Below are 9,973 nucleotides of genomic sequence, written 5' to 3'. Positions count from 1 at the left end.
GTCAGCAATGGCCTTGGCCTGTGATTCACTGGATATCAGATTGCTGAGATGACTTTGTGATGCCATTTAGCACTTGGATATTTGGCTCAGATTAGATACTTTCCCTTCACCGATGGCCCTGGCTGACAGCATGAAGAAGATCTGAAGTTATTCTTTGGTAGGTGCCCTGAGGTTTGAGACCAGCTCACACAACTCACCTCAACAGAGTGAGTCCTGGGGGTGTGGGGTTCTATTCTCACTCCATGCTCTTCCTAACCCCAACCCTTGTTCTCTGTAGACAAATCAAATTAAACAGAACAGTCTCAAATGAAGTTGCAAAAACACAGTGTGAGGGGAAATGGGGAGGAAGTAAACTCTCATCTACTTGGGGCTGGGGACGAAAAGGTCAAAGGTTCCATACTTCCTGAATCCTGTCTATCTCAGACCTCTTGGGGCCCAGCTGGTCGAGATTCCCCACGGGCTCTCATGGGAGCCACTAAATCTGAGACGACCGGTCTCAAGGCCCATGACAACCAGTTCTGCTTTCCACACCCTAGTAACTTATCAGATCCTTTGGGAATCCTTTAGTATTTGATAAAACACTAATAGTTCTCAAGGTTTTCCCCTGCCAATAAATTCTGTTTTATTCCAGGGGCAGTGGGAGCACAATAAAAGTATTTATGCAGCAGTTATACACCTGCATTCCCTTCGTGTCTAACCACCACCCTGAGTCTTGCTGCAGGAGGGACAGTGCAGGTACAGAGCCACATCAGTGCAGGGGATGGAGATGATGTCCTCTGACACCAAAAGAGACAGCTTACATTTGACCTTATGCTCTGTCCATCAATGGGCAAAGCACATTTTAACAAGACGGGTATCCCTCTTGGATCCTTTGAAGTGACGCCACCCTTGCTCTACCAACGATCCCAACACTTAGTCAATACCAAGCTCCTTAGAGTTTGCCCACGAGGTATGAATATTGGGGACCGAATAATAAGAGAGGTAAAAGTGAAACTGAGGCAGGGGCAGAGGCCAGGCCAGTGAGTATCGCTGCTTCTGAGGCAGCTGGGGAGGAGGTATTCCATTTCCTGAGCTGTGCTTGTCCCATTTCAGTTTGAACAGATGGAAATATAGTTCAATGTTTCAACATCATTTGCCTCTCTCGTGCTAAAATATTGATAAGTGCTGCCCAGGCTGATGCCCCGCAGTCACGAGCAGTAACTGGAGCATGATGTGTACTGAAGTGAGACACGGCAAAGCCTTTAACGAGTGTTTAAAATTCCTGGAATAATGCTCAACACTGGCTTAGCTCATTTGGCTCCTGTAAACCCCCCCCCCCCCAGACTCCTAAGCTACACGACAGGAGGAGTGTGAGCCCGGCCCCCACCCCCTGCTGGTGGCATTTTAGTGCGGCAGCTGCTCGTCTTCAGGATGGGAAACAAAGCAGGAGGTGCCCGCAGATGCCACAGAGCCAGGAGGGGGGCAGATGCGCTGGGGAGGCAGACGGGACAGGGGGACCCGGGGTGCTGGCTCTCCTGCCTGCAGGGGCCTGTCACCCGGAGCTCAGGCCCCAGGATGAGGGGCACTGGGCAGGTCTCTCAAGAAAGACAGGTGCAGGGAGACACCTGGATGGCTCAGCGGTTGCACGCCTGCCTTGGGCTCAGGAATCCTGGGATCGAGTTCCTTATAGGGCTCCCTTCGGGGAGCCTGCTTCTCCCTCTTCCTATGTCTTTGCCTCTCTCTCTGGGTCTCTCACGAATAAATAAATAAAATCTAAAAAAAAAAAAAAGGAAAGCAGGGTCTGATAACTATGCTCAACTTCTGCCTTCAATAAAATAAACCTCAACGATGTCCTGTAAATATGACGATCCTGTCTTCTGAGATTAAAAAAAAAATAACTGGAACATGTGACTGGACACACAGGGGGACATTTATGGGAACAAATAACAGATGATAAAACTGAAGGTGTGGGAAAGGAAAATGTAGGCCACACAGTTATCATGAATAGCCGGACTGGGGCCCACCAAGGGGCTCCAGAGACCCACCCCCCTTCCCCCCGCAGTTCTATGGGACAAATCCTAGTAGAGGAGAAACTGTCTGGAGCCAAGAAATGCCGTGGGATCTGGGGTGATCTACAGCAGCCTCGTTCTCCTTCCAGAAGGCAGTCCCACTGATGGGGGAACACCTCGGCTGGTGGCACAACACACACGTGGGCTCACCCTGTGATGCTTCAGTAGCTGGTCCGGTCCAGGCCTCCTGGAGCCCTAAGCACATCTGAAGTCCTGCCCGATTCGCAAACCAGCTTCCATGGGGGTGGTTTCTGGGGCTAGCCCCGTTGCTCTGGGCTTCGGCCTTGGCAGTGGGTCTGTCCCTCTGGGAACAGGGCTCTGTCTGTGATTGTTTTCCCCATCCTGCTGCGGTGTGCGTGTCCAGGAGGTGGTGGGAGCATCCAGTTTCCGTGGCGGCGGGGTGGGGGGGCGTGAGAGTGGCCCAGGTGACGACCCACATGATGCCACCCACCTCCTCCCCTTAGCGCGGTGGGCCTGGGCACTGGGGCAGGGTGGGAGGCCAGCACCTGCCAGAGGGCTGACGGCATGGGGAGTCCTAGAGCGGCCAGAGTGAAAGGAGCAACAGGAGGGCTCGGGCCAGACAACAACTCTAAACCTTGAGGCGCTTCCAACTCAGCATCCTACAGGATCAGCACAACCTCTGGCAGATACTGTCACCACCCCTATACAGAGGAGGAAGGCAAGAGCTTATGGTGCAGACACATGACTAAGATCACAAGGCCCGAATTTTCCACCTGCACAATGTCACCTCCTTGAGTAACTGCAAACCCAGGGATGCCGCCTTGGGTGGAAATCACCTGAGGGTCTCATTAAATGTGTGTTGGGTTTGAATCTAGGACCGCATTCCTCAGAAGTCCCCAGGTGACATCAGTGCTATGCAGACCACACACACACACACACACACACACACACACACGCACTCTGAGCGCCTAGGTCCTGGAGCTGGGTTTTCCCATCTTGCTTGTTTGTAAGAATCACCCGGAATGCCGGGAGATCCTGATGCAGTAAGGACTCAGATTTGTGACTGTTTGACAAGAGCCTCAGGTGCTCCTAATGGTCAGGACAATTTGGGAAAGCTGCCCCAGAGGTGTGGGAAAGATGCAGCCACAGCTGGGAGGCTCTGGTACCAGAGGCAGGGCCTTCTTCCCTGGGCTCCCATGTTTACCGGGCGCCCTTTCCTTAGCAGGGGAATGCCTGTCTTGACCTTGACTTTGCCTTGGGCTTCAGTCTTAGGCAAGCTCCTTCCCATCTCTGCCTCTGCTTTATCATCTGTAATAGGAGAACACGGAGACAGAGCCTGTAGACAGAGCCTGGGGCACGTGGCAGACAAAATGGGGGGAGGCACCAGGGGAAGGGGTGCTGGAGAAGCAGCCAGGGACGAGGCCGTGTCCGTATTGTAAGGAGGAGAGAGATGGTTGGAGAAGAGAAACAGCAGAAAGGGAAAGGAAAAAAAAAAAAAAAAGAAAGGGAAAGGAGAGAAAACCATTGTTGTGCTGGGTATAGAAGAACACACGTGGGCGGAGTACTTGGGTGCAAATCACCTCCAGACCACTCTCCTTCCCTGCTCCCCCTGCCGCAGTCTTGTTTCACTGCTTGTCCAGGGGCGCCCGCCTGGCTCTCTCTTGTCCTGCCTGGTCTGTCAGCACTTCCTCCTGGAAGCTGCCTGGTTGCGGGCCCCACAGAATCCTCCTATTGGTTCCAGGTTATCTTGCCTTGCCTGGGCAATCCTCACCCCCACTCTTTTGGGGGCTATCTCCAGGTTCAGCATGGCCTACCTGGGACACCTATTGGTTTCTCTAGGCAAATTCTGTGGCCCACAGGTAATGCCTGGGTTCTCAGTCCATGACCCTGAGCTGGTGCTTATTACTCACTCATTCACTCACTCACTCACTCATCGGTTCAACAAATGCATGCCAGGCTTTGTGTTAGGTGCCATGGGTAATCCAAAGGGGCATTTGATACACCCCTGCCCCCAGTCTAATTAGGGAACTAAGCCACATACCCAAATCCCTCTAAGGCCAGGGAGAATGTGACGGTGGCTCCTTGGTGGCCAAGGTAGCTCAGTGAGGACATTGTGTTTGTCTAGTACTTTCTGCACCAGGTGTAACTCCACAGACTGAGTGAGTCCCCCCTGCTGCTATTTAAACACCCCCCCACCCCACCCCCCCCACCCCCCCACCCCGCTCCCTTTGGGTCACCTGCTGAGTGCCTGTGACCTCTGCTTCTGGACCCACCAGGATGACGCAGGGCTCAGGTTACCACCCCGCCCTGGCTCTGAGCTGTTCTCCTGTGACTCAGGCACCCAGATGTTCCAGGACAGGGCAGCTCCAGACTCTCATCACCCAAGTTTTAGTATTATATCTTAAGCAAACATCGCAAACAACCCAGCCCGAGTTCTCACGGAGTGCCAGGGCCGAGAGGCAAGTTCGGCCCCAGGCAGAGATGCTGAACACCTACAGGAGGAGATACGGGCTGTTAGAGAGGGAACAGCCTTACCTGGGGACACGGGGATGTGTCATCATTCTATTTGTCTCTTTCCTGGGAAAGGAGCTCCACAGGATTATCCTTCAGCTAGGCCTTCAGGGAGCAACCCCTTTGCCCCTAGAACTCAGGGCCCCCCAGACACTTCCTCACCAGGGATGCCACCCTCACCACCACCATCAGGCTCTGAAGAAGGACAAGAGGGGTGTCTGTGATGGAACTCCTCACCCCCTGCAAAGTGACTTCAGACAGTGGAGAAGACCAGCCAGTGCTCTACAAACAGTTCTCTCAGCCTCTCAACATCTTCAACTGTAAAATGCTGATGGCCAGGATGCTGGGACCCTTAAAGGAAATAAAACAGTGAAAGAACCCAGGACACAGCCTGCTGCCTCATAAACAGTCAACTCAGGTTCCTTTTCTTCCTCTCTTGGCGCCGTGTCTCACGTAAAGAGTTAAAGCTTGAGGCATGTACCTGTGGTTTTATGGTAGAAATGAACTGTGTCCCGGGACACCCAGGGATGAGACTGACCCAGGGGCTGGAGTCCAGTGTTTCCCTGGGTTTGGAGAAAGGGTGATGGCTGGCACTAAGGGCAGAGTCCCACTCTGGGAGGGAATGACAAGTAAAACTGAGAGCTGAGGGGATCCCTGGTTGGCTCAGAGGTTTAGCGCCTGCCTTTGGCCCAGGGCGTGATCCTGGAGTCCCGGGATCGAGTCCTGCGTCGGGCTCCCGGCATGGGGCCTGCTTCTCCCTCCTCCTGTGTCTCTGCCTCTCTCTTTATGTCTATCATGAATAAATAAATTAATTAATTTAAAAAAAAGTTTAAAAAATGAGAGCTGAAAGTCCTCATGGCAAGAAAAAACAATTTGTAACTAGGCATGGGGATGGATGTTCACTAGAGGTACTGTGATCATTTCGCAACATATATAAGTATTGAATCATTATGTTGTACACCTGAAACTAATATAATGTTGTCAGTTATACCTCAATAAAAAATAATGATGAGGGAAAAAATAAAATATAAAAATAATAATGCTGATGATGAGGGATGCCTGATGGCTCAGTCAGGTAAGCATCCAACTCTTGATTTTGGCTCAGGTCATGATCTGAGGGTTGTGGGACAGAGCCCCAGGTCAGGCTCCGTGCTCAGCAGGGAGTCTGCTTGTCCCACTCTCTGCCCCTCCCCCCTCAAATAAATAAATAAATCCTTAAAAAAGATAATGATGAGAGCTGGCCCCAGCCAAGGGGTCATGAGACACCACACTCAGTCTGTGATGGGCCAAACTTGCCTTGGGAGGCAGCCAGCCCAAACAACCATGACATGTCCAGTAGAAACCCACACAGGGCTTGGATGTGCCAGGGGAAAGGAGGGTGTTTGGAGACAGGGGCCTGGGCCCTGGCAGTCCTCCAGCTGGATGGCAGGAAGAGATTTTCCCAGATGCCCCTGTGGCCTCCTCTCACCCCTAATGCCAGGAGCCAAGATTTATCTGCCTTCTCCAGCTCATGTAGAAATCAAGACTCCAGGCCCTTGGGGCCATCCAGGATGTCACCAGCTCTGCTGTGCTGGCCCTGTGATTCTGGTCTGCAGCCTTCCTGTGGACTTGACCCTTTGTGGTTTATCCACCTCCATGATTCACATTCCAATTCTTCCAACTTCCTCTCCCACTATGAACTTATTTATCCTTAGAATATACACAGTCAACCCCATGGACCCCATTCATTTTCCCAAAATGATGTGTTTGGGAATTCAGAATTCTGGAGGTCTCAGGAAGGCACATACAATGGTACCTACTGTACGTGTTATGCAACACCACCCTAGAGGGGACAGAGCAGTACCTGTAATCAAGCACATTAATATTTCCCCAGTGAAACATCTGATATCTGTGCCAAGTGGGATAAGTGACGGCTATAAATAGATTCACATCAGTTTAGCTCAGGTTTCGCTGCCAAATAGTTTTGGCAGCAAATATAACAAACAAACAAGCCGAAACAAAGCTTTCAGAATTCTGGATTTGTAGAGAAGAGACGGGGGATCGGTATTTATGCTGCATAAGGGAGAATAAGGCAAACAAACTATCCTTAAGAGAATAAAAGGAGGGACGCCTGGGTGGCTCAGCAGTTAAGCGTCTGCCTTCAGCTCAGGGCATGATCCTGGAGTCCCGGAATCGAGTCCTGCATCGGGCTCCCTGCGTGGAGCCTGCTTCTCCCTCTGCCTGTGTCTCTGCCTCTCTCTCTCTCTCTCTCTCTCTCTGTGTCTCTCATGAATAAATAAATAAAATCTTTTAAAAAGAGAAAATAGGGGATCCCTGGGTAGCTCAGTGGTTTAGCGCCTGTCTTTGGCCCAGGGCATGGTCCTGGAGTCCCGGGGATCAAGTCCCACATCAGGCTCCCTGCATGGAGCCTGCTTCTAACTCTGCCTGTGTGTCTCTCTCTCTGTGTCTCTCATGAATAAATAAATAAAATCTTAAAAAAATTAAAAAATAAATTAAAAATAAAGAGAGAAAATAAAAGGTAAAAGCTCCTCCTGCCCACTCCCTACCACCCGCCTTTCTGAGATCTCCTGGCATTGGAGCCCCACCTCCTTTAAGCAGTTTGGGACTCTGTAGAGTTATGGGCCACCTAGCTGGCTGTGTGCTTAAGGCCAGAAACTGGGCCATTCTCAGTCTTAGTTTCCTGATCTCTTTAAATGGGAAAGGAAATGATTCCAAAGGTTCCTTTCACATCTGATTTTGCCATCCTACTCAATACATTAGCCCGAGCTGGCCAGACTGCTCAGAGAGAGGCAGTGCCTTCTCATCAGTTTAGCCCAGGTTTCGCTGAGCTGCCAACAGGAAGAGCCCAGGAAAGCGGCTCAGCATCCAGTGCTCCCTCCTACCTGAGTAGAGGGGAGGAGAGGGTGCCAGGTGGGTATGGCTTCCCGCCAGAGAGACAACCGCATTGGAAGCAGAGCCCCACATTTCCCCTGTAAGAGACCCTGAAGCATCTGAAAGAGAAAGCAAGCCTTACCAGGAGACACGGATGGCAAATCCAGGTGGACAGCTCCGGGATCAAATCGTTAAGAGAGAGGTGGGAGCTAGACAGGTAAACCCAAACCCCCACAGGTCAAGGGAGAGAGTCCTTCAGACGCAAGACGCAAACGTTTGGTCCATGGAAGACCCCTTTAAGTGTAGGAAGAGGCTACTCTGGGGTAAGAGGTGCTGGGGAGAACGAAGCGGGCGGGAAAGGACCTCAGGGTGAGCCCCCCCCGCCCCCACCTGCACATCCAGAGCCCGCGGCGCAGAGGACTGGGCCGCTGCGCGCCGCCGCCGCGAGGTGGCAGCAAAAACCCGCCAATGGCCCGCAGCGCGCGGCCTCCCGCCGGGGACCCGGTTTTCCTTTTTTGCCTGGGCACGCACCTGGAGAGCAGAAGGGGTAACCCTTCAGACGGGGCGGGGGGCTGGGCTCCCCGGCCGGGCTCTCCCGCAGGCGCAAGACGAACTTTCCTCCGGTGTCTTGCTCATAAAAGCCTCTAACCTGGTGTCTGGAAACTTCTCGAGGGAACTCTTGGAGGCTAGATTCCCTGACCCACTCCCCTCTTCCGCGTTCCCCCCAGCCTGCCACCCCCACCCCCACCCCCACCCCCACCCCGGGGAGAGGGGAATGGATCCAATTCTCCCTCCTCCATCCCTGCTGGCTCTGCAGACGGGGTCAAGCCCAGGAACAGAGGCTTCACGCTCACAGTTCAGGCGAGGACGTGAGAGTGAGTCTGGAAGCTGAGGCTTCCCGGTCTTGCTCCCCGACACCTGTCACACCCAGCCACGCACCCTCATAGACACGTGTGGGCGCACACACTCAATCGCACACACTCGCCCCAGTCACGAGGAACAGCCGTGAGAGGCTGCAAGGGGCAATGGGAGGCTCTCGAGCCTGGCGCGGAGACCCTGGAGTTGGACTTGGTCTCACTCCGGTTCCTCCGGGTCTCTCCGCGGAGCTCGCGTCCGATACCGAGAGGGCTAAGCTGCCTGGATGCTCCGGAGCCGATGCCTCCTCTGCGCCCAAGCGCCGCCGCAGCCTGGAAAGACTTTCCTTCACGTCCCAAAGGCTCAAACGGAAGCGCCCGGCGCTGGGCTGCCTCCCCTCCCGGGAGCCCGAGCCGAGGAGGACGCGCCGAAGCAGTTTGCAGGAGGCTGCGTGCGTGGAAGTTGCGCAGAGCCCGTTGCGCTAAGACGCAGGCTCTCCAGGCGCGCAGAGAGGCGCGCGGGCCCTGGGTCCCCTGCTTCCTCTCTGACCCTTGGGGACCCCTCGCCCGGGGTCACACTCCCATTCCCCTAGGGTGCTGGTCTCCTCTGTCACTCCTCGAGGACCCTTCAGGCCTGGGACCTGAGACTCCAGCTTTCCCCCTTCCTCTAGCGCCCACTTTGAAACGGTGTTATTGGGCAGCCAGAGAACTACAGCAGAAAGTGGTGGGTATGGGAGGAGACCTGTCCATCCCCATCTCCGTCCTGGGTAGGGGATGGGTTTCCCAACCAGGTGCACTAGTCTGATTGGCTCTTGGGATCCCCCGACAGACCCCTCCAAGGAACACAGGTGAACTTTATGAGAGGCTGAAGGACATGATGCTTCTGGAGGGACTGTGGGTCAGAGGATGAGATCTGGGAGCAAAGCACAGATCCATGAAGAGGGGGCAAACACTGAAATCACATCACGAGGGGGCCCATAGGTCTCCAACTGGTCAGGTCCTTCCCCACTCCTCCTTGGGAATGTCTCTAACTGGCTCTGCAGCCTTAGCTCAATCCTCCCTCACTTCTTGCCTGCTGGTTGGGAATAGCTTCCTTACCCACCTTCCTGTCTGCAGCCTTGCTCCCTCCAGCCAAAGTTTTTTAGCAGAGCTCTGGGTGTAACCACTTTAGCTCTCCATAAAGCCACATCTGGCTTCCCAGTGCCCAGGGGATCAAGGCCACACAACTTGCCTGACCTTGTAGCTGACCCCCACTCACCCATCTCTCAGACTGTTACCAGCCTACCTAGGCACCAGGCACCAGCCACACTGCTCTGTTCTGGAATCCAAACCTTCTCCATGCCTTTGCTCCCTCTGTTCCAGCCTGGAATCTCCTCCAAGCAATCCAATTCATCTTCCTGGCCAAAGCCACCTCTTCTGAGAAGCCCTTCCTGTTCCAACTCCCAAAGCTGTAATTAGTCTTGAAGTTCCCACTCTCTGAGACACCTCTGTCTGCAACTACAGTGGGCTTGTTTGTTTTCCAGTGATGACTTTGACCATCCGCTGGACTATAAGTAACTTGAGGGCAAGGTGTAACTGTGCTTGTCCCTACCCCCTCGGTTCTTCTTTTTGGACAAGGTTGGATGTATTCATACCCACAAGCATACATGGAGTCTGGACACTGTCTCCTCCCCCCTCAGGCACGTGTGCAAGTAGATGTGCCCCCAGGTCATGAAACCAATATTTCTG

This window comes from Canis lupus, chromosome 11 (genome assembly GCF_048164855.1).
Source record: "Canis lupus baileyi chromosome 11, mCanLup2.hap1, whole genome shotgun sequence".
In the NCBI taxonomy this organism is placed as follows: Eukaryota; Metazoa; Chordata; class Mammalia; order Carnivora; family Canidae; genus Canis; species Canis lupus.
Note: the sequence above shows the minus strand (reverse complement) of the source record.